This window comes from Antechinus flavipes, chromosome 4 (assembly GCF_016432865.1).
Source record: "Antechinus flavipes isolate AdamAnt ecotype Samford, QLD, Australia chromosome 4, AdamAnt_v2, whole genome shotgun sequence".
NCBI lineage: Eukaryota > Metazoa > Chordata > Mammalia > Dasyuromorphia > Dasyuridae > Antechinus > Antechinus flavipes.
This window is the reverse complement of record NC_067401.1, coordinates 13,907,200-13,931,013: the sequence shown is the minus strand read 5'-3', so window position 1 is coordinate 13,931,013 and position 23,814 is coordinate 13,907,200. Positions and strand designations below refer to the sequence as shown.

At 51.1% G+C, this 23,814-nt stretch overlaps 1 protein-coding gene across 1 annotated transcript in view; it reads left to right on the top strand.

Annotated features, from left to right (window-relative positions):
• GPC1 (glypican 1) overlaps positions 1–23,814 on the top strand; it is a 145,935-nt gene that overhangs the window by 111,444 nt on the left and 10,677 nt on the right. The gene's annotated exons all lie outside the window — the stretch shown is intronic.

Sequence of the window (23,814 nt, the reverse complement as noted above, 5' to 3'; positions counted from 1 at the left end):
GAGGAAAGGGATGATTTGAGAGAAGACGAAGAAGACAGAGAGTGTTGATAATTGGGTTCACTTCATCGAATCTGAAGGAATGAGCAGAAGCTACAGGAAGTCAGACTCTATTCAGTGCAAGAATGAACTTTCCAACAATTAGCCTGAATTAAAATCCCACTACAGATATTGTATATTTCCTAGTTGTGTAATGACGGGCCATCTTCATTTCACTGATCTTCTCCTTCTTCATCTGGAAAATGAAGTGAATCACACTGCCTGCTTGAGTGATGGTAGTAAGAAAAGCATTTTATAACACTGCTTAGCTGTGTGACCCTGAGCAAGTCACTTAACCCCAGTTGCCTCAGCAAAAAAAAAAGGAAAGAAAAAGAAAAGCATTTTGTGAGCTGCCAATGCTGTAAAAATGTGAGTTGTTGTAGAATTATGAAACAATCAAAATAATATCTGTAAAGTGCTTATCACACTGCCTGGAACATAGTAGGTGCTTAATAAATGTTTTCCCCTTTTTCCTTCCCAGTAGTACAGGTTACCTTGTTAAGTAATGAGCTCCCCATCCGCAGGTAATGTTTAAGCAGAGGTTACATGACTGTCGATCAGGATTGCTCTAGAGCGGATTCCTGAACTGATTGGGGATTCCTTCTAGCTCCAAGATTCTAGGATCCGGAGATCTCAAGCAAGAAATCCAGTTTCTCTCGATTGTACAATTAAGAAGATATCCCAGTTTGGATCAACTCAAAAATAGAAATCATTCAAGAAAGTGTATCTCATTTGAAAAAGAATAACCAGGTCAACTGGAAGCAATAAGGTTTAAACCAGCATCTAACACCATACACTACAATAAGCACAAAATGGATATGGAGGTCGCGTATTAAAGATTCCTTACTTGGGGAAACTACTTCAGGACTTGGGAAAAATACAAGCTTCATTTGGGTTTTATTCTTCCCCCTACTCTTCGTGGTCTCTTTTCTCTCGGAACTCTTCTTGGTGGTTTGCTATTCCTTGGGACCATTTAGTGAGTTTTCACGGAGGGATTTTACCAATGGGAAGCTGGGAAATGTTCCTCTGCTTAAAAATCCTATTGCTGTATTATGATATCAGTATGCCCCGCTTTATGCAGTCACAATGTATGAAAATTCGAAATTTCTAGAAGTAATTTGATAGGGATGAGAAGGAAGTGATTTACTTTGGAAAGGTTTATTTCCACTTTCCTGCAGTATTTCTTCGTAGGATCTCTTTAATAATTACAATAGCTGGTATTTATATAGCACTTTAAGGGCCGCAAAGCATTTGACAGGCTTTTCAAAATTACTTTCAAAAGATATCATCTCATGTTGTATAATAGTTTTCACTTTTTAAAAGCCATTCTCTCCTATCTGATCTTTTTGCCCTAAGACACGAGCAGACTTGAATCATTTCCACTTGTCAAGAAGCGTGTCTGTCCAGAAAGATGTAATAATAATGTAATAATAGCACAGCCTAGTGGAGAAAGCACTGCCTTTTGAGCCCAAGGGATGGGTTTTGAACTTTTGTTACCTAGTACCTGTGTGACTTTGGACAAGTCCCCTGGCCTCGGTTTTCTGTTCTTGGAAAATTGAGAGGGTTGGACTAGACTAGAGCTTCTTAACCTGGAGCCTGTGAGCTTTTATATATACATACATAGATATATATTCATTTAATAAATATATTAAATTTATTTTATATTTTATATAATATTTTATATTAAATATATACATAGAGTAACAGAGACAAAGAGATCAGAGAACTGATTTTTGGTATAATTAGCTTCTCTTATAATTTTTTTTGTACTAAAAAAATCTGATTCTGAGTTAATGGGCTTCCCCGCCCTGGCAGAGGGGTCTGAGCTAAAGAAAAGGTGAAGACTCCCTGGTGTGGATGCTTGCTAAGGTCCCTTGCAGCTCAGAATCGGGGATCCGCTAAATGTAAGCTTCTTGAGGGAAGGGGCTGTTTGTGATCCTCACCCAGTGCTAGGTCGATAGCCCTTAAACACTTGAGCGGTTCGCCCAGGGCGTCTTGCTGTGCAGCATCCTGCAGCGGGATACCCGTGGATGATCTGGTGGGACAAGAAGCACTGGGGTTGGAATGGCTGCTTCCCCTGAGGCTCAGTTTCCCCCAAAAAAAGTGAGCGAGTGCTCCGGACACTTGGGTCCTCCTGGCATTTTCCTTTCTTTCTCTTTCTCCCTTAGCCAACTCTGGGTAGTTTGAGTTAGACACAAAAGTCCTTACCTGCCCATATATATATATATGTGCCCAATAATATAATTAGGTGAATTTATAACCGGCCAAGCACCTATTATGGGAGTGTTGATTACCATGTTTTTAGTGGTTGAAGCTTTGTGACCTTCTACCAGTCCCTGGCCTCCCACCCACCTCTGGGTAATTCGGCCAACGTCAGGGCCCAAAGGTTCTTGAAAAACCAGAAGAAGAATATGAGAGCCGGAGAGCTCTTATTTACCGTCTTGTTGTGGTTCGTGTTTTCCCTCTGTCTGCTTTGTTTGTGGGCGATATTTTATTTTGCTAAATTTAACAATCTGTGTTTGCATCAGCACACGTTTACTTTGCAATCTGGTAGTAAGTCTGTTGCCTCTTCTTCCCCCCTCCCCACATTTCATCTTTTTTGGCAGTCGACAAAAGGTGAAACTTCACAAGGTGTATTGTGTGTGGCCCGAGATAAAAAAAGGGAAAACTCAGCAGGGTTTTTGTCCAGGCTTCGTGCTATTTTATCCCATCTGACTTCCCTGCCCCCCTTTCTCTCTATATGGCAAATGAAAATAATTTTGCGTTGGATTTTAAAATTAAGCATGTCTGTGTGTGTGTGTGTGTGTGTGTGTGTGTGTGTGTGAGAGAGAGAGAGAGAGAGAGAGAGAGAGAGAGAGAGAGAGAGAGAGAGAAACAGAGAAGGAAAGAGAGACAGAATGAAATAGAGAAAGAAAGACAGAAGGAAATAGAGAAGGAGAGAGAGAAGGAAAGAAAGAAAAAGAGAGACAGAAGGAAATAGAGAAGGAAAGAAAGAGAGAGAGAGACAGAAGGAAAGAGAGAAGGAAGGAAGGAAAGAAAGAAAAAGAAAGAAAGAAAGAGAGAGAGAGAAAGATAGACAAGGAAATAGAGAAGGAAAAAGAGAGAGAAGGAAAGAAAGAAAGACAGAAGGAAATAGATAGGAAAGAAAGACAGAAGGAAATAGAGAAGGAAAGAGAGAGAGAAGGAAAGAGAGACAGAAGGAAATAGAGAAGGAAAGAAAGAAAGAGAGACAGAAGGAAATAGAGAAGGAAAGAGAAAGAGAGAAGGAAAGAGAGAAAGACAGAGAGACAGAAAGAGACAGAGACAGAGAGAGAAGGAAAGAAAGGGAGAGACAGAGAGACGCAAAGAGAGAGAACTGAAAGCACCATGAATCTGCAGCTTTGTAACCAAAGGCCTGGTCATTGGGAATCCCGAATGGTCACCTTCAGAGTTTCCAGAACCATTTGGAAATATTTGATGTGACAGGTGTGTGTGATAAAGCACTAAACTCAGGCAGTTAAATGAAACTAATTAGCCAAAAGCTTTCTTTCGCTTTTCTGGGGGAAAAAAAAAAGAGGAAGGGACTTGTTCCTGCGGGTGCCACAGAGCCTCCTGGGTGGTCTGACCGTGTCTCCAATAATTCTTTGAAAAAATGTAAATGATCGGTTCTGGTGAGGAAAAGCAGAGCGCGTGTCTCTGCGCCCAGGAGAGCTGCGTGGACGCTGGAGCAGAATGTGGCCACTCGTCGGGGGAGCACGGTGTTTAATGAACCAGAACGCGTCACTGGTGAGTCTGTGTACACAGTTAACAAATGAAGGCACTCAGTTTACCATGATTCAGCAGCATTTATTAAACAGAACACAATGTGTAAGTAAATAAGTGAATGCCACTCGTGCACGTACACACACACGCACACACACGCACGTACACACACTCACACGCACAGCTGGAAAATGCGCTCGTCTCGGAGGATCTTGGTTCAACTCTCACCGTCAGTATTTAACTACTTATGTCACCTTGTTTGGGACAGAGAACTTTTCTGGGCTGCAGCTTCCCCATTTTTCTGTACTTATCTTTATTGTGTATATGTATTTTATATGCAGATATGTGTGTATGTAATGTTATGTGTGTTATTTTTCATATAAACATATTTAACATGTATTGTCGGGGCAGCTGGGTGGGGCAGTGGATAGAGCACCAGCCCTGGAGGACCTGAGTTCAAATCCAGCCTCAGACACTTAACACTTCCTGGCTGTGTGACCCTGGGCAAGTCACTTAACCCCAATTGCCTCAGCAAAAAAAAGTGTCATCATTTGTTACATGTCATCTATGTACATATATGTGTCTATACACACGTGTGTATAGCTATATATAAAATAGATGTAAGACTATAACTTTGCCTATAAATGCAGCACAATAACAATATAAGACATTGCGGGTACCAAGGTAATGAAACAGTCCCTCCTTTCCAGGAGTTTTTGGTTCAGTCGGTTTAATTGTGTCCGATTCTTCATCCATTTGGGGTTTTCTTGGCAAAAATACTGAGTGGAAGGGTTTGCCTCTGCCTTCTCCGGCTCATTAGGCAAATAGGGTAAAGTGACCTGTCGGAGGTCACGCAGTCAGTAAGCGGCTGAGGTTGGGTTTGCATTCAGGACAGCTTCCCCAGGTCTGAGGTCTGTGCACGTGGCCCCACCTGGTGCCGCTCAGGAGCTTACCTGTACGCGTGTGGGCGGATGCATGCTACTAATATAAGAGGGTCTCTGGGCTGGGCAGGACCCACTGGATAGGTTGGGATGGAGACAGTTTGCAGGGTCCACACTTGTAGGCCTTTCAGCGATGTCCCCTCCCCCATTCCCAAGCCCCTTCTGACCCCACTCCAATATCAACATGGCCCTGGGGGACTTCCCTCTGTAGGAAAATCCTATGGCATCGAGCGGAGAGTTATTGCCGTGTGCAATATTAATGAGTCCTGATTCCGCCCTCCACCCGGCCGGGCTTTGGGGCCACCGCTAATCCCCCGGAATGGGCCCTCTCCTCCCGTCTCCCCGCTATGTTCCCAAGGTGTGATCAGCAAACATTTGCTCAGACGGCAAGTGGTTCTTTCCCCTAACTCGGTAAAGTGCCTCAGACAGCTCAGATGTACGGGGCCATATAACAGCGAGATTGTTTTTATTGTGAGTGCCTCTCTTCTCACTTCTACATAAAATATATTCATGAGCAAAAAAAGCATAGGATGTAACCATTTTATGGGGGTTTTCATCAAACCCTCCCCTCCCAAAGCAGAGCTCTCAGCTGCCACCCGTGGCAAGTGGAAACTCATAAAGCATCCCTTCCAGGTGCCATTTAGCCTGTGATGATGATAAGAAGGAAAAATCATGGTTGTAATCAAAGGCCGGGAGATGCTCCGAAAATGAAAGTTAGCCTGCAGTTCAGTGTTCCAGGCTGGCAAGACGAGACCCTTTAAGGACTAACATGCAAAGCTCTGCCTGATGAGGAAACAAGCTGACCGAACCCCAAGTTCCCGGGGCATCGGGGACCACGGTGTCCATTGGAAAAGGTGCCTTCATTAAGAGTGAGGGAGATTGGTTAGAGCCCAGCTATGGAAAGGCTAGCCGGTGGGACAGCGGGCTGTCAGAGTGGCTGCTGACATTGACCCCGGCTGGCCGGAGAGATCTCGGGCTCCGGAAGCCTTTAGCTCCAGCCCTGCTGCCTCCCTGTAGGACTCCCCCAAAAGTAACCCCGGTTTTACCCAGAATCCCTGTATTCGTGTCCTAAGCCCCCCCCCCCACCTTGTTGACCATGTTCTCCTTTAGCTTTGGGGCTTAACTGCCCAGCAGAACCGATGCTCTAATGGGCTTTATGGCCACCGATAGCCTGCGCGTCTCCCAGCAGACCAGAGACAGGTTTGCTGGAGTGTTTCCCAGCCTCCGCTGGGCCGGCGTCTCCCAGCATCATTCAGAGAGGATCAGGGTTCTGAGGCGAAGCCGTGAAGCGAGCTTTGTCCCGCCGTCTCCTGCGCCTTCTGCTTTTCAGAAAGAATCTCTTAATCTTTTCTAGGTCCTGAAGGTTGCTTACATATTACAGTCTGGCTTAAGACCGTCTGGAAGTGGACAAAAATAAATCCGATCCATTTTACATTAAGCATGGACGGGATTGAAGGTACAGAAGCTTTGTGCTCCCTGGATGGATGGCCTCCTCTCCGATCCAGCAGCCGCTCTGTCCTCAAATAAGGGTCGGAGTTGTTTTGAGCTGTGTAAGGAAACCGGCGTTGCTGCCCCGGCCCCGACCGGGAGGCGTCTACATGAGGGGTTTTTAGAGGGGGAGACGTCATTGACAGGGTCCAACAAGAGCCCTCTTCCTTCCTAGCCAGGGCAAGTCTTCGGGGCCTGTCTGCCGTCACTCTGTGGCCATGGTCAGTGCCTGTGGCTTCCCACTGCCCAGCCCGGCAAATCCCTACTTGTGATGGCCTGAGTCAGCAGATCTTCCATTACATCCTTTACTGATCTATCTGGGACTTGAATCCACATCCTCCGAGTCCACATCTTAGTGCAGCGTATCACAGCCTGTCTGAGCACAGAACTTCCCTGAATTGCCTCCCTTGTGGCCAGTCCCAGGCTTAAACCTCCCTCTATGTATCTAGGAGTCCCTTGGGAGATAATTTTTCAATTTTATTTTTTCTAACAAAAAAATTCCATTTTTCTCTCCTTCCTATCTCGCCGACCCCCTTTAAAAAATAAAAATAAGACACTTGGGAGTAATTTTTTTTCTGTGTGCAAGAGAAGAAGGAAGCCATCTAGTTCTTGGGCTTTTGGTCTCCATGCAGTGCAGAAGATAGAACCATTCTTTTTCTCCATTACAAGAGAAGGAGCAATGGCCCAAAGACGGAAGAGCAAATCAGTTCATTCTGTTCTTGGGCCTTGGCTTCCTGTTCTGTACAATGTGGGGGAGCTACGTGACCCAAAAGGCCCTGGAGGTTTTAGAGCTACTGTGATGTAAGTTCAAATACCTCTTCCTATCTGTGACAAATCAAAGAGTTGGACTAGATCAGAGAGATCAAACTCGCAGTAGATCCTCTTAAACCAGATAGAATGTAACTGGGAAATGTATTCTTAAAAATAAAAAATACCAGATCGTGTGAATATGTGCCTTTCCCAGCCCACATGTGGCCCACAGGCATCCTTTGGTGCGATTTAGTGCCCCCTGTTTCCTTGGGTGAGTTAGCCCCGCTCTGGACGAGGTGACCCCTAAGATTTCCTCTAACTCCAGACCCATAATCCCCCGGGGCTGGGTCTGCTTAAAGATCTTTGCCAAACTTATGGTGAGGGCCCCATGGCCATGCCTTAAAGACACTCATTTACATTTCATTATTTCAGTCGAGTGAGTCAGAGGATTTCCTCCAGGGTTTGGATGAAGCTCTTCCCCTGACATCTTTCTCTGATGTATCATCTTTGCACAGAAGTAATCCCGAATCCTCAGAGTTCCTTCTCACATCCCACAGAAAGGGAACCAGGAGGCGGCGACCCCAGTGGCCACACACGGAGGGAAGAACCGACGCGAATATTAAGTTTTTATGAAAGTTTAGTTGGAGTGGTTTGCCAGCATGGTGAGGTCAGAGGTCCTGAATTCAAATTCTCCCTTCACCTCTCTGGACCTGTTTTCTTGTCTATAAAATGAAGCCCCAAGGGCATAGGGAGAGCAGCCAGTGCAAATGCACGGAGAAGGGAACAGAAAGTCACGGAAGATCCATGGAAGAAGCCAGTTTGGCTGGATCCCATAGTGTGGAAGGGGGAATGATGTCCAGCAAGTCTGGAAAGATCAGTTAGGACAAGGCTAGGAAGAGCTTAAAAAGCCAAATGGAAACATCTGCATTTCTTCCTGGAGCCACTAGAATTGATTGAGTAGGAGGGAGATAATCAGATATAGGATGAACGAAAATCACTTTGGTCACTGTATGGAGGAGGGACTAAAAATGGAGGAAGGCCTGAGGCAGGAGGACCAAGTGGGGGCCACCGCACCAATGGAGTGTCATTGATCGGAGTCAGGGATGAAATCTTGCTGTTGGACACTGAATAACTACGGGACCTTGAGCGAGGCTTGGTGATGAAGTGACCTTTCTCAGCTTCAGTTTTTCATCTGTAAAGTGGAAGAAATGATAGCTCGGGCTGTCAGTGAGATAACGCGGGTTGCATTTGTCAACGCTGGCTGTTATTATTGTGGTGGTTTCTAATTATTGGTGAAGAGGTAATGAGGGGTGAGTGTGGGGACGGAGGAGAAGGGCTGGATGGAGGAAATACTGCAGAGGTAAAAACATCAAAATTTGGCAACGGGTTGGCTACATGGAGTGAAGGGTCCACTTGAAGGGAGCACGAATGGTGGAGAACACTAGGGTCATGGCACAAATGGCAGAGGACAGGGAGCCGAGCTCTTTGACAGAGACACCATCCGCCATGAGATGGGCTTCAAAAGGCACTTCAAAAAGTAAAGTAGGTGAATGAGGGTGGTAATGGGGGTCCGGAGGTGACAGCCAGGGAACAAGGAATATTCCGTGTGTGTGTGTGAATGTGTGTGAGTGTGTGTGTGTGTTTGTGTGTGTCTGTGTGTTTGTGAGTGTGTGTCTGTGTGTGTGTGTATGAGTGTGTGTATGTGAGTATGTGTTTGAGTGTGAGTGTGTGTGTTTGAGTGTGAGTGTGTGAGTGTATGTGTGTGTGTGTGTGAGTGTGTGTGTGTGGTGGGGCAGCAAGGAGACATCACAAAGCCCATGGGAGAGAAAGGTCAAGGAGGTAGCAATGTCTGTAGGGGACTCAAGTCTCGGGGAAAGGCAAGAATTGGAGCCGCGCTGGGAATGCGTCCGAGCACAAGGCCCCACCACTGTCTCTGCAAGCACAATGACCTCGGCGGTCTCAGTCCTCCTTAATGGGGCCTGCTCAGCGGCCCCCGTGTCCCTATGGGCAGCAGCCGCCAAGCCCTTTCTCTCAATTCTACAAAAATAGCTTTGTTTGTCTCTCAAGTTGACTGCCTTCCCCGGCAATCTGGCTGCTGCTCACCAGTGTGAGATAAGGACTTGAGAAATGGTTCTTTAGAGGGTGAGTGGAAAAGGACGAAAGGAAATCCATCACTTCACCCCCATCCACCAGGCAATTAATTCCTGAAGCCCTGGCTTCCTTTGCTGCATTTCTGTCCCTGAGACTCAAAGACTGCTGGGTTACCGGAAAGTAACGCTTACTCAGAACTTTCTCCCAACAAACTTTTAGTTCTGCTTCGCTTGGGCCGGGCCAAGATAAGGTTGTGTAGTGTGGGCCTGTCGTGCAGTAGGAGCCAGCTACTTCGGGAGGGGGGTCTTCCTTGAGGTTCTGGGTTGGGACATGGCGGTGGATTTCCAGGGATGGGTTCCCTCTATAATCTCCCACCCAAGAGCTCTTCAAGTATTAGCATAAACACGTCCTTGGTGGCCAATTCCCTTGGAGATCCTTGGACCATCAGCCCAGAAAAAGAGTCGTTTCCTTAAAAATTCACTTCATCTGCAGTTTGCCTCCCTTTGCCTGATTCTTGCTTCCCTCCCCGCCCCAACCTCACCATCTCCCATGTAGGTTTGGGCCCCCCACGTGTTAAAAATTTCCAGCTCCGGAGCTAGAAGAGACCGTGAGGGTTCTTTTAGCACAATCCCCTCATTTTACAGTTGGGGAAACTGAGTCCGAGATCGGTGATTGATTTGCCCGAGTCACACATATAGGTCATAGGCTCATAGGTTTTGAGGCAGAAAGCAGCCTCAGAGGTCTTTGATTCTAACACTCATGTTTTTATAGAAGGGGCAACAAGCCCGTGAAGGCACCATGTTCTCATAGGATCATGGAAAATTAGAAAGATCTCGAAAGTCATCAAAACAGTTCTCTTAGTTTCCAGAAAAGAAAACCAGTATCAGAGGGTTTCTGTGAATTGCCGCGTTCCTCGGCTAGTCTGGGGCAGGAGCAAGTCTAGTCTCCTTACCTACTGTGTTAAACTCGTGTCCTCCGTGGCACCCTCATGGATGGAGTTCCAAGCCAGGAATTCTCAACTTCCTGAGTTCAATTCCAGCCTTAGACACTTCCTAGATGTGTGACTCTGGGCCAGTCACTTCCCCCGCCTGCCTCAGGTTCTTCATCTGTAAAAAGAGCTGGAGAAGGAAATGGCCAAACCCTCCAGGATCTGCCAAGAAAACCCCAAATGGGATCCAGAGTCAGACGTGACAAAAATGACTGAACAACAATCTCTGACACCAAAGTCAATATTGTTTCCGCTGTGAAACAAGAAGATTGACGACTGTCTTTGCACAAAGGCAGAAATTCACTTTATCACCTAGACAGCTTCTCTGCCGGATCGTGAAGCTCTGCATCTTGGGGGCACAGCCTAAGCCCCTTAACGCAGCAGCAGATGATGACCAGGTGCCCGGAACCCCTTGTCCCTCGGGGCTGGACCCTAGGCTCCTTGGGGCACAGTGCCCAGCCCCAGAGCGCGTGTGGCGGCCGCCGCTTTGGATTGTTACTGAGCGGTGACCAGCTGGCAGCTTGTGGCCACCTCTCTGGGCGGCCTCTGAAAGCGCCACTTGTTCCTGAAATAGGCTGTTCTTTCAGCCATTAAAGAACTAGTTTCCACTTGGTGGGTCATAGCCCCGGGGCCCTCACCTGGGTGAATATTCCTCCAAATGAGGCTTTTGCTTTACGGACCTGCTGGTTTTTCATCGCCACTTTCGCCAAGGGACTGAATTGGGCAACGTCAGGCCCGTGTGGCGGTCACCCTTCCTCTTCCCTCTGGTTTGTGTCTCTGCTCTCCGAAGGCTCGCTTTCATGGCGTGGCTCTTTCCCTCCAAATGGCGCATTAAGACACGGCAGTCGTGTGTGTTTGAGATAAAAGGGTATCATCGCTCCGCTCCGCCATTGTGTCTGGTCCCAGAGGGTGCAACGAAGAGAGGAGGAGTCAACAGTTCAAAGAGGGAGACTTTAATCCAATAGAAAGAAGGGAAAAAAGTTCCCTCCATGATGAGTTATCAAAAGTGAAATGGATGACCTTGGGAGGGGGCCAGCTTCAGGGTTAGTTGGGCCACTGGACCAGAACGCTAGAACTTGTTTGTGTGGTGGACCCTCTGGCCACGGGTGAAGCCTAGGGAGCTTGGAAGCCCCCTTCCAGCTGGAGAGCTGTGATTCTTTGATCCTTCTCCCCACTAAGTTGGAATGACTTCTCCTGCCCGACCCCCAGGCCTCTGGAGACAGGATCCTAGAATCCCAGTCAGTTTGGAGGCGATTCCTTTCGCTTACTTTGATCAGACTCTGGGTTTTCTTGGCAGGCCAGACGGAGGGCTATTCAGCAGGTGAGCTGTGGTTTCCCCACCCGTGCCCCGGGGAGCCTCACAGGTGTGTCTACACCTGTACAGCCAGACGGGGTCTGGTCAGAACGGATAACTTGTCAGCCTGACAGCCTAGGCTGGGGGGCTTCACCTCCCACCTCCGCCTGCCAAGACCCTTTCTTCTTCCAGCATGACATCAGCCTCCACTTCTCCCTTTCCCCCCAAGCTCTTGCTTGTTTAAATAAGGGTTTGTGGCCAGCGGCCACACCTGGCCAGCTGTCTCTTGTCTCTGTCTGCCTTACACACTCACACACACACATATACACACTCACACTCACAAACACACCCCTTCCCCACATTTTTTCAATGGCCAAGTCAGGCCCCTCTCCAAATACTAGGCCTCAAGGCCTAAAGTCCAGGAACATGGTCTATTCTTTCAGGTACAATGGGAAGAATACTGAACCCAGGTTCAAATCTCTCCCCCCGCCCCTGAACAGTTCTTACCAGTGTGATTAGGAAAAATCCCCTCCCTCGGCCACTTAAGTGATGGGGGCTATACTAAAAAATCACTTCCAGCTCTAGACCTGTAATCCATATTTCCCAATCTCCCCCATTGAGTTGCAAACCTTAATGAACTAAATGTTTATGGAATTTTATATATATATATACACACACATATACATATATATACACATATATATACATACATATATATGTATATATATAGTATATATATAATATATTACAATATATACAATATATTGTAGAGTATTGTATGTCATATATATTATTCAATATACCTAATATAGTATCTTATTACCATTGAATTTTTTGATATCAATGTTATTAGAACTCATACAACATTTCGTAACATAATGAATATACTATATTATATATGTTTAATGACTTGGATGCTACAGTAAAAGAGCTAGGATCTACTTCTTGACCCAGGAGATTCCCCGGGTATAGGATGTAACATGTTGTCCTGAAATCCAGCCGTTCCAAGGTATCTTTTAGATCATAGAGGACTTAACCTTTCCATTCTCCTAAATCCTGTCCCCGTTGGCCAATGTTCCATGGGACGGCCTCTATTTAAACATGGCCGGGGCCATGTTTTGGTTTGTTCCCTGGCTACCTTTTGGGTAGTCCCGTTATCCCCTCTTTCTGCCCATCCGCACCCTCGCTTTTCAGTCCTGGGTAGGGCTAGGCATTCCGTTATGAAGCCTTTGATTAAGAAACTCATAAATACTCTCCCTCTGCCGATGGACCTTGAAATCTTAGAGAATTGTCTGAACCAGGAAGAGCTTAAGTGACTTGTCCAGGACCCCAAACTAGCCTGTGTTAGAATCCAGAGCTTCCCAACCTTTCAGGGCACGCCTCCATCCACTTACAGGAAACATCCTTCCAGTTGCAGAATCACTTGCTGCTGCTAAGAGTGTGCTGACAAGTTCCCAATGGCTCCATCTTCTTTTCTTGTCATTTTTTCAGTGAAAATACTCCACCCATCCACTCTTCCCCTCTCTGTAGACTTTGTCTTGGGTCACGATGTAAGCTGCCTGAGGGCAAGCCTTGTCGGCCCTTTTTTATTTGGGAGCCTAGCACTCGGCACAGGGCTGGGCTTACAGCATGTGTTTCATAAAAGCTTTTTTATTCGTTGGTTCACTTGTACCCCCATCATGTACCGTGCTGCTGACACACAGTAGGCGCTTTTCAGCCAGGGAACCCGAGGCCCAGGAGGTGCCCATTTGACTGAACCCTTTACGGGCCTGATGGGAAGTGATGAGTCCGTTTGGCCGTTTACGAGTCGCCCATCAGGCCAGCCGTGACGAGTGCAGACTTAATATGGGATTAGTTTGACCACCGGGTCACCCAGTTAGTCAGCCGTCCTCATAAAGAGCTGCATCAGCCACCGTGATGATCCGCTCCCCGAGCTCAGCTTTACGTCCTATTGAAAAGATACCACAATGTGACAATTGTGATTTTAGAACCAATTTAGAAGGTAATCTGACCAAGGCGAAGTTATGAGCTAGAAAAGGAAACCCATTAAGAAAAGGGCTGCCTTGTTAACCAGGACCAGCCATCTTCATTTCCTCTCTCCGGAAGGTTTTTCGAGCCCAGAATTTGTGTGGCCTGCGGCTGGGTCTGGGGTGGTCCGAAGCCGCCTTCTCCAAGGGGATTGACCCTCAGACCCCGGGCTTTTTCAAAGGATCGACCTGTGAGTGTACGTGTCAATACCTACGGGTACTCACACACCAGGAACTCGGAGGGACTTGGAAAGATGCGAGGTTGGCCCTGTTCCCAGGCAGGATATTGTACAAACTGTTCCCCAACAGGATAGGGCTTTCAGCACAAATCCAGCTCCCAAGAAACTCCCCGGGATGCAGCAGGCCCCCTCCTTCTCTGAATTCCTAGCATCCATCTCTCCCCGGAGCTTAGAGGAAACGGCGTTCTGTCCTTCTCTATTTTGTAGTGTGAGAATCCAGGGGAATCCAAACTTCTTCACCCGGATCGAGGTACTCCATGATCTAGCCCCAAACCACGTCCCAGAACCATCCTGTGGCTCCTGCCCTAGCTAGACTCCGTGCTGCTGGCCAGTTTCAACTGCTGGTTCTTCAGGAACGTGCATCGCCTTTTCCTTGCTCTGCAGCAAACCTTAAACTGCCCTTTCAGGCTTTGCTGGAATTCCACCTGCTCTGTGAAGCCTGATCAGGTGGTGCAGTGGGTAGAGCATTGGATCGGGAGTCAGAAAGATGGGTTCAAATCCTGCCTCCGATACTGTGGGACCCTGAGCCGTTCCTTAAGTGCTGCCTCAGTTTTTTCAACTCTAAATAAGGATAAAAGTATCCTAGAGTTGTTAAGAGGATCAACTGAGGTATATTGGGGAAGTATTTGGCACATAGTAGGTGCTTTTAAAATGCTTCTTTCTCCCCTGCCCCCCCCCACCTCTTCCATCCAGAAATGTAATTTTCTGATCATCAGAAATGATCCCATTCTCTGTTAGGCTTCCATAACACTGTGAGCATTTCTTATGAACCTTCTTATAGAGGGAAGGAAGGAAGGGAGGGAGGAAGGAAGGAAAGAAGGAAGCAAGGGAGGGAGGAAGGAAGAGAGAGAGGAAGGAAGGAAGGAAGCAAGGGAGGAAGGAAGGAAGGAAGGGAGAGAGGGAGAGAAGAAGGAAGGAAGGAAGGAAAGGAAGGAGGAAGGAAGAAAGGAAGTCATTACTTTCAAGAATCTACAATTATAATAGGAAAGGGAAGCTGGAAGATGAGAGGAGTAAAGAGGAGGAGGAAGAATAGGATGTGCTCTGCAGATGGAGGGGGCAACCTAGAGAATAAGCTGAGCCAGGAGCAAAATTGTGTTCAGGGCTTCCTTGGACTGGACATGATATGTGCACCCTCCGTGTGGGAGGGTCCCCAGATAACAGTTCCTTCTGTCGATGCTGATTAGCCTCTCTTGGTTATGGAGAAGTCATGGGCTCACAGGGTTTTGAGTCCTTGCCAAGATCCAGGGAGACATCCATAGAAAGTGTTTTGCGAAGTTACAAGAGCTATGTTATTTATTATTGACAGTGGGGTTGCCTTTGTCTCGGCCCAAGGCGGAGCGGGTCCGGGCACTGGGCAGCAGTGACTGCATTGGACTCTCCCCGTGCCCAAGGTCAGGACATGTCGGCAGAGGCTCAGAAAATTCCCAGAGCCCCCGAACGGCAGAAAACCGCAGTATTTGCTGTAGCAGGAGAAGAGCAGAAGGATCCGCGCCCGTGGGGAAAACGCCGAGCGGAGAATGGGTCACTCGGTGATCAGTCCCTGGTGGAGGCCGGTCCCAAAGGGAAGGCCAGGCGGCGGCTGCCAGGGGCCGGAGGTCCGGGGCTGGCTGTGGTGGCAAAGGCACAGATGGGGAGCCCGTGACCCTCGCCGTCCGGCTCAGCGGCTGAAGTTTCTGTTGGAGACACCGGAGCCGTCTTGGTCGGGCTGGGAGGATGGTTGGCCAGGATGGAGGCTTCGGGCAGTGGGGAAAACCGCAGCCAGCCTGCAGCCAGGCCCCGGGCGGCTGGAGAAGTTCTGGCAGGACGGGCCCCCCTCCTCTGGGCGCTCTCGGGGTAAATATTGAAGTCGTTGCTAAGACATTTCGCCCAAACTACATGATATCACCCGGTTATTTTCCTTGGGCCCATACATCATCCAGGAGAGAAACAAACCCGGGACTGTTCGAACCTGGGATGAATTCCCCAGTGATCTGGCTATGGCGGGAAGGCCACAGGAATCCACCCTGTAATCCAGCTCTGCTGTCAGCTGCCGGCCCCGCCCCGGGCGCTGCCTGTGCAGGGAAGGGGCGACGTCCCCGCGGGACGCTCCCAACCAGGGAGGCTCCAGGACGCGTCTCCGGCGAGCGGGGCCGACATCCGATCCCACCAGGCTGTCGCCCGGCCCCGAGCTCCCCCGCCCCGGAACATTTGGTCTCGGCATGTTTCAGGGGCACCATCCTCAGCCCGAAAACAGAGCTCTTTCATTAAAGCGTCACACCGATGCACAGGATGATGACTTCCATGCCGGCCCCGCCGCCCCATGTGTCTGCAATTATCCTGGCACCCCCTCCTCAAGGCTGGGCGGGGACCAGGGTTCCGATCCCGCTCCCGCCCCTCCCTCACCATGCAACCCTGGCTCTGTCATTTCTCAGCCTGTAACTGAAGATCCCTGGGCTTGGCCACCCATCCCTGGGCCCGCGGGGCCCTTAACTTCCTGTAGCGGAACTTCCTTTCACATCCAAAGTACAGTGGGAGCTTCGAGAATAGGGAGCACCTCCTTCCTTCTGTTTGTACCCGAGCACTTAGCACCGGGCTCGACTCATGGTAGGTGTTGAATAAATGCTTATTCCTTCCCCTTCCTTCATAAAAAGGGGGATAGAAATATAGATGTGTGTGTGTATTGTGCATACATGGATGTGTGTGTGTGTATATAGTATGTATATGTGTACGAATGTGTGTGTATTATATATACACACTACATATATTGTGTATGTGTGTATAACGTATATGTATACGTATATGTGTGTATGTATGTACATATATGTGTATATATATTACGTGTACGTGGGTGTGTGTACACACAGTAGAAAGAGAGAGTTGAATAGCTGTACCATAGAGGGAGAGGAGGGGGCTGCTGTCTCTTGATCTAGATCCATGATTTCGTCGGGGTTCGAAATTCCCAGGTGAGAAAACCCCCTTCTCCAGTGCAGGAGATGCTCCTTCTGCAGCTTGTTGTCTTAGCTGCCTGGGACACCGAGCATCGGTCATGGATCTAGAGCCGGGAGGGCCCTCAGAAGCTGCCCGTCTTCTCCTCCTCCTCCTCACTTAACAGATAAGGAAACGGAGAGCCTGAGGGACTAAGTAACTTGCTGAGGGTCACATGGCTCATAAATGGCAGAGGTGGGGTTTGAGTCCCACTTCCTGATTCCCAGTCCAGGGTTGTAACCATTACGGCCCTTTGCCTCCAGAGGGGGTAAGTGACCACTCAGGGCTGAGTTTGTGTCGGGGGGAAGGCCCTCCCTGTCTCTGAGACCAGCCCCCCCCCCCCCACTAGGTCGCCCTGCCTCTCGAGCACAGATGAGAAGGTCTAAGTCAGGCTCTGGCGGTCTGTTACTGTTGTCATTGTCACAGGCCCAGAAGGTGAAAGGGATTCTGCCGGGGGTGATGGCGGTCCGGCGGACACGGCCAAGTGCTGCAGGAAGTCACCGCTCTGCGGCCCAGGAAGAACTCGGCCTTCCCCCTCCTCCCCCGGCTGAGGGAATTGCACTTCTGTAGTGGTGGGCAATCCGCACCCTCAGTCCTGACCTCTGAAGTGAGGTCCTCTCTCCCCTAAGGGAATCCCCACGGAATCAGCCCTAGAGAGGGTGACCCGCAGGGGGAAGAGAGAAAGAAGGATGCTCCCCATTCTCCATCAAGGTGAGCCCCACCGGAGGCCTAGCTCTGTGTAGGATAAGGGGGAAACGGCTTTCCCCTCTGACCTTCGGGGCCTCACAGCCTGGTTGGGGAGAGAAGGCTGACGAGCCAGAACGGAATCGGCAGCAGTATAGGACAGTGAATGGTCCTTGATTGGCCGGTTGTTCGGTCCTCACAACAGCCCTGGAGGTAGGCCCTGTGAGAGACTAACCCTCCCGGAGAGATTGCGACTCGAGAATTTCGTGGCTAATCGTCGTTGGAGACGAGATTTGAACTGGAACGTTCCTGACTTCGCGTTTCCCGCTCTGACCTGCGGGGCCCACCTGATGCTCAGAGGAAGGAAGGTTTGGAGCTCAGAGAGAGGATCGGAGGGGCAGATGGAGGGCAAAGTTCCTGATGATTAGCACTGTCCAAAAGTGGAGCGGGCAGTGAGCTCGCCGTCACTGAGGGTCTTTAAGCAGGGCCTGATGACTTGTCGGGGTTGTTTGAGAGAGTGTCTGGTCGAGTCCGGTCAGACTGTGGGACCTCTGACGAGTCTGGGATTCTGTAATTCTGTGAAACATGTTCACAGAAGAGAAGAGACTTCTGGGAGGAGCAGCTTGACACAGCTGCTGCTCCCCTCGCCTTCCCTGGGATGGCAGAGACCGCAGGAATGGGGATGGGGAAACAGCTGCTGCTGTGACTACAAACCCTCAATTCATTCTGGCCAAGCCCAGAGACGGGTGTACCTAGGAGGGGCCCGTGAAAGACCCCGAAGGATTGATTACCAGGGGAGACTGGGGGTTCTCCTCGTCTTCCGAGCAGTGACTTGACTTAATGATAATTTTATCCTTCAAAAGAGGGAGGAATCTTCGAGGGGAAATTCTTTTCTGAATCTGATTTTTACCATCATGGAGGACCTAGTTGCAGGGGTGGAGAGGAGGGGGAAGTGACCACTCCATCCTGCAGTGTGGAGAGGATAGGAAGTCTGAGCAGAAAGGCACCCTGGGTTTGGAGAAAACATTTCAAAGCGTACAGAGGAAAGAAGCTGGGATCCAAAGGTCTAGAATGTACAGGGGAAATTCACCTAGGAAAGAAAGGAAATTTTGCAGAATTAAATCAGGAAGGAAGGGAGGGAGGGAGGAAGGAAGGAAGAGAGAGAGAGAAAGGGAGGAGGGAAGGAAAGAAGAGAGGAAGGGAGGAAGGAAGGAAGGGAGGGAGAGAGAAAGGGAGGAGGGAAGGAAGGAAGGGAGAGAGGGAGGAAGGAAGGAAAGAAGGAAGGAGGAAAGGAAAAAAAGAAGAAAGAAAAGGAAGGAAGGAAGAGAGAGAGAGAAAGGGAGGAGGGAAGGGAGGAAGGGAGGAGGAGAGGAAGGGAGGGAGAGAATTCCAGTGAATCTGAAGAAACCAGTGGGAATGCTCAGGAAACTTATCAACTTATCATTAAATCATGTGCAAAGATAGAAACAAAACCGGTAATGGTGTTAATGAGTGACTTCGGACTGAAGAAATGTTAAAGCTCAGAATGAGCTGAAGGAGATGAGGAAACTGAAGGCAGGAAGGGTAATCATTGTACTGGGGAAAGAGAAAGATAAACAAAGGAAAGGCTCCCCACTATGGGTGGATGGGAGAGGATGACAGCAGGCAGGAGGGAGTGCTCCTCGGTTAAGTTGGTTCTGTTTTCCTTACCAAGAATGACTTTGGAAAAGGACGACAGGGATGACTAATAAGGACCCAGATTCCGCGAGGGAGATGGGGAGAGAGCACCCAGCTGCCCTGGACGGAGGCGAGCCGCCTGATTCGGATGAAGCACATCCATGGTCTGGGGAGAGCTGGCAGATGGGGGGTCTGGGCCTCTGCCAGGGATACTGGGAAGAGCATGGAAAAGGAGAAAGGTGTTGGAGGGCAGATGTCCTAATTTAGAAGGAGGGGGGTAAGAGGAAGGGAGGGAGGGAGGAGAGGGAACAAGGGAGGAAGGACAGGACAACAGCAATGCTTGGAAATGGAGAGAGAGCAGGTATGAGGTTGTAGAGCTGGGAATCGCTCCGCAGGGGGGATTATTGGGCAGGTAAGAGAATAGGGAGAGGAAGCACTTGACCTGTCAGAAAGCCCACAAGGAAGCTTGGGGGCTCCGTGGTTGATGGGCAGAGAAGGCCCAAGGCCTGCCTGGACAGATAGGAGAATGAGGAGAGGAAAGGGCTGGAAAACCCTGAAGGGAAGGGAAGGGAAGGGAAGGGAAGGGAAGGGAAGGGAAGGGAAGGGAAGGGAAGGGAAGGGAAGGGAAGGGAAGGGAAAGGAGCGCTTTCCCAGGAGGAGATGGCGAGGGAGGGCGGCCAGTGCCGCAGAGAGGTCAGGGAAGAGGCGGGCTGAGGAAAGTGCCATTAGCGCCAGCAATTAGGAGATAATTGGTCATTTTGGAGAGAGCAGCTCCAGCTGAGCGATGAGGCTGGAAGCCAGACTGGGGAGGACTCGGGAGGGAGGAGGGAGGTGGGGGTGAGCTTTCTCCAGGAGCGCAGAGGTGTGGAGGATGCTGGGTGACAGTGGGAGGACCGTCCGAGAGAGGGACTGTGTCTCGGGGCTCTCTGTTCCATCCTAGAGCTGTGGGTGGGGCCCGCCTCTGAGAGCGGAGCAAGCTTCCCATCCCTTGGACCTTGTGGACCTGTGAATGTTCTAGAAAGTCGGTCTTTTTCCGCCGTTCCCGGGATGCTCCCCCTCCTTCCCCCCCCTCCCCCCGCTGCTCTCCCCCCGCCCCCTCGCGCCTCCCTTGTATTTTCCCTGTTACAGGTGGATATCATGGTTTCCTGATAGGGCGGAAGCTCCTCGAGGGCAGGGACTGACTCCTCGTTTTCATGTCCGGTGCTCCCACCACGAGTCATTAAATGCTTGGGATTAATCAGCTGGAGAGAGAAGCCCGGCCCCCTGGTCAAGGACAAGGGGAGGGGCCGAGGCCGCCTCACCCAGGCTGTTCTTGGCCCTGGCACCTCCACGCGGCTCCCGGGGCAGGGAGGGGGGCGCGGTCCCCAGGCCGTCGCCAGCTGCTCCCCCTCCCACCGGCTCCGAGTCACGTCTGAGAAAGCGTGTGACTGAAACCCGAGCCGGGGCCCAGAGGGGCCGGGGAGCCGGGATTTCGTCGGCGCCACGACTCACTGAGAGGTCGGAACAGGTGCGCAGCCGTCCCTCTCCCCGCCAGCTTTGGGCCGGACCCGGGCGCTTCGGGGCTGAAACCAGGACCAGGGAGCTGAGTTTTCCCCAGACCGTCGGGTTTACTCAGCTCCAGAGCCCTGGAACGATCCCTGACCTCCCTAAACTGACCCCAACTGGCAGCGGCAGCCGGCGCGTGGTCCGCTGTCCCCTAGCACCAGCCACACTGACTCACCCTTTCCCAGCCACGGCCGAACCCTCGGGACCCTGCCACGGCCTGACGTCCGCACCCAGGCCATCCCCGGACATAACCCGACCCCCAGCCGAGGGCCGCCCCTGCAGTAACTCCCACGACCGAAGCCCCTTCACTTACCCCCCGACCGACACTGGTCACCAACTGACCCCCAGCTTTACTCAGGGACGTACTGAGCCCTAACCTCGCCCCCAACCTTGTTCTCTGTCACACACGGCCCCGGCCGGGGCCACCTCCCAGTCCCGTCCCCCCCTTCCCCCCCGTGACTCACGACCACCCGCCGGTCACTGGGCGCGCTCAGAGCACTTCTCCCTGACAGGGGCCCTGACAACCTTTTCTCCCCCGTCTCCCCCCAGCAAACAGGGCCTGCTGGTTCCGAGCCGGGCGGGACTCACGGCGGGAGAGCGCGTCTCACTGCCCGTTAGCGGCTCATTCTCTGGCCCCCTCCCCCGCTCTTTCATCTTTCTTTTCCTCCTCCTCCTTCTCTCCGAACCCACACACGGGGACAATCTGTAAGCAGATGCTCCCCGTGCCCATTCCTGGCTGGGAGAGCGGCTGCAGGCTTGTGCCGGAAACCAGGGCGCCTCAACTGTCCCTGCCCACTTGTTCCCAGCGCCAGATGAGAAGGGAGCGACCCAGAGTCCCGCAGGCCCCCGGGAATGTTTCCCTTTCACCTCCTGTGTTTTCCCCACTGGGTCCCGGCTCTCCCAGGCTGCCCAGGGGGTCCGCGCCCAGGAAGGAGGTCGAAGCCCTGAGCTTGCAGACCGAGGCCCAGACTGTTCTGTGTGGAGGAGGTGGAGGAGCAGCCCCAGAAGCAACGGGGAAAGCTGGGGTCCCTCTGCCCCCCTTTGGGGGAGTCTCATTTCAGTCAAGTCCAGGAGAGGCTGAGGGCCCCGCCAGCGTGCGGCCTCCTTCTCCAGCTTGAGCCGCTGAGCACAGAGTCCAGCCCTCATGCAGGACGCCTCCGGGCAAGGGTTAGCCATGCCCCCCGAGCCTGGGCAGAAGGGGCAGAGATGGTTCCCTCGTGGGAAATGCTGCCCGCTCGGGGCCGGGCAAGGAGACCGTCTTTGGGGAGCGTCCCAAGGGGCAGAGAGGGTGCCCTTGTCCGGGAGCGCGGGCAGAGTGAGCTTTTCAGATTTCCTGCTGACAGAAGAAATACCGAATCCTATTCTTGGACAGCTTGCCACGGCAAACAGCTTCTCCTTCGTGAAATGAGGGAAGCCCGTCAGCCTGGGGGTCGTGCAAACACAGCCAAGAGCTCCGCCATCTGGGCAGGGCCCCCCCTGGCCGTCTTCGGAACAACCCGTCCCCGGGGTAAAGGAGCTACTCGGGGTTAGGCTCGTCCTGTTCTCAAGGAAGAGGGGATGCACCGGCATCCATGAGGCGCGGGGAAGGGGGCTACAGGGACCAGGGGCCTCCGACGGTCTGTGTGACGCTGGCTGACCCCCGGCTCGCTGGCTTCTCCTGCTCCGGTGTTCTGGGAGGCTTCAGAAAGATGGCCGGCCAAGCCGCGCCCCGGGGTCTGAGCGGGCTGTGGGAGGGAGGCCGGTCATCCCCACTCCATGGAGAAGGCCGAGAAGAATGAGCAGGATTCAAAGGGAAGGAGGAAGGGTCCAGATGAAAGGAACGGTGTGGCCAAAGTGGGGGGGAGGAAGGAGAGAGGGGGGAGCCACTGATGTTTTAAAGGAGAGGAGTCACATACTTGACCATGGTTTTTGCCGGATTGTAGAGGGAGTGACGTATCCTATCCTGTCACTTAATGGGACTTTGCAAACATTCACGGGGTATGTTATTATCATGGACCTGAGCCTCTCCGCGCCAGATTCTGTGCCTTCCACATGGGGTGTCTGAATTCAGAGAAATCTCAGGTCTCCCATTTGACCAAAACCCAGAGAATTGGGGTTTATGCCAAATGGCAAAGGATCGGGGTTTCCAGGACTCGGATTCAGGGGTCTTTCCACCACTTCCCACATTACTAGGAGGGGAGGAAAATTTGGGAAGGGAAAGAAGGCAAAAGGGAGCTAAAGGCCATCATGAGGTCCCGTGCAGCTTTTTAAATTATTTAATCTCCCCGAAGGGACAAGGTATCCCTTACGGGATGGGGAGGGGTAGGGAAGGAACAAAAGCAGTTGGACAAAACTCGGCCGAGTCTGAGCACAGCCAGTGTTCCCCGCCCCGTCTCCCCTGCACAGAGCGCTCTGTGCATTTGGCCAGAGGCTCCGAGACCCCGCGGAGTCTCCCAGGGAGGGAAGGACCGCTCTGTTAAAGAAGGAGCCATCGCTTCACCCGTTTCCATTTCCCTAAATTAGTGTTTTTGCTTTCTTTGGCCCAGTCAGCATCTCTGAGGAAACGGGCCCTGAGGCAGGAAAGGAAGCCAGGCAGACTCGACTTGAGCTGCTCGGGGATTGGTCAGCTTCCTCTCTGGGGCGCCCATCTGCCCCCTTGGCTGTCGGAAACTTCTCGGACCCAGCGGCCAGCCCGTGCTCCCTAAGATGCTTGCTTTCTTTCCTGCCCCAGGGCTGCTAGACAGGGGCTGGACTTAAAAAAAAAAAAAAGGCATTAAATATGGAGGAAAAGAGAGAAGAAGGGAGGAGGGGGAGGGAAGGAGGGAGGGAGGGAAGGAGAAACTGAAGAGACTGGCTTTGCTTCTCCCTTTCCAGCTTTAGCTCTGGGAGAGCCCCAGTGTTCCCGGTGACCTCCCAGCAGGTCCCATCCTGAGGCCTTGTGTTTATTTGCACATTGTCTCCCCGCTCTGATTGTCCTTGAAGACGGGGACCATATTTTGTGTCTCTTTATATCCCCAGAGCTTAGTACAGTGTAGCACATAGTAGGCGCTTTATGTTTATTGACTGCCAACACAAGCACACTTTGATCATAGAACACGGCACCTCCTCCATCCTCTGCCTCCCACACCCCTGGGGGCAGTCAGTGCCCTCCCTGCCCTCCCACCCACTTCTCAGAGCCAGGGCTTCTCTTGGGGTCACGGTTCTGTTGGGAGTCTAGGCCCCAGACTGTGACGTGGGGGGCCTCCCCTTTAGGCCAGGGAAGACCAGCAAGTCTACGAGAGCCCGAGGACAGTCAACGTCCAGGTGTTTGTCAGTCAGCCCACAAACTTAGCAGCACCTACTGTGCGTCAGACACGTTGCTGGGCACTGGAGACATAAAAAAACACCCTTG